The sequence below is a fragment of the Sinocyclocheilus grahami genome, unplaced genomic scaffold, assembly GCF_001515645.1.
Source record: "Sinocyclocheilus grahami isolate Dianchi unplaced genomic scaffold, SAMN03320097.WGS_v1.1 scaffold9922.1, whole genome shotgun sequence".
NCBI classification, from domain to species: domain Eukaryota; kingdom Metazoa; phylum Chordata; class Actinopteri; order Cypriniformes; family Cyprinidae; genus Sinocyclocheilus; species Sinocyclocheilus grahami.
This window is the reverse complement of record NW_015512932.1, coordinates 5,242-6,079: the sequence shown is the minus strand read 5'-3', so window position 1 is coordinate 6,079 and position 838 is coordinate 5,242. Positions and strand designations below refer to the sequence as shown.

General features: G+C 44.9%; 1 non-coding gene across 1 annotated transcript; it reads right to left on the bottom strand.

The window, feature by feature from the left end:
* Positions 1 to 35: 35 nt before the first annotated feature.
* Positions 36 to 108, bottom strand: trnav-uac (transfer RNA valine (anticodon UAC)). The gene has a single exon. It is a non-coding gene; the product is annotated as a tRNA-Val (tRNA).
* Positions 109 to 838: the final 730 nt, after the last annotated feature.

Below are 838 nucleotides of genomic sequence, written 5' to 3'. Positions count from 1 at the left end.
GCCATTTCAGCAGAGATAGAACAAAAGCCTCTGTCTGTTTCCGCCAAGTTTCGAGCTGGGGACCTTTCGCGTGTAAGGCGAACATGAAGACCACTACACTACAGAAACCTGTTGGAAAATCACTTTTGCTTTAACACCTCTAGGCAGGCTTATCCTTTTGTAGCGTTTCGTGAGAACGCAACAGACCCCGACTTAAGCAACCTTGGAAAAAGTCATCCTTGTTTTCGCCCAGTTTCGAATTTGGGACCTTTCACGTATGAGGCAAACGTGATAACCACTATACTACGGAAACTTATCTGGAAGAGCAGCAGGAATTCTCCTGGAACGTCGCAAAGAGTTTATGCATTCTCTCAAAAATAAAACTCTGTTTCTGCTCAGCTTCGAACCGAGGAACATTTGCGTGTTAGGCTAACGTGACGACCACTATATTACAGAAACTCGAAAAGTTTACTCGCGCGCTGTTTTGGGTAAAATTTATACTGTAATCTGCACTGAAAGCTGATTGACAATCTGAGTAAATCCCACACACAGTAGGACAGAGTTCATTCGGCGTGGCAGTCTGCTCAGAGTTCCTTAAAAACTTGCCTTCTCCTAGCTCGAATTTAAGGTCTTTGCAGCTTCGACCACCTGCTTACCAGAGAGCCATTTCAGCAGAGACAGAACAAAAGCCTCTGTCTGTTTCCACCCTGTTTCAAGCTGGGGACCTTTCGCATATAAGGTGAACGTGATGACCACTACACTACAGAAACTTGTCGTAAAACCTAATTTGCTTTAACACCTCTGGGCAGGCTTATGCTTTTGTAGCATTGCTTGAGAACGCAACAGATCCCCGACTTCA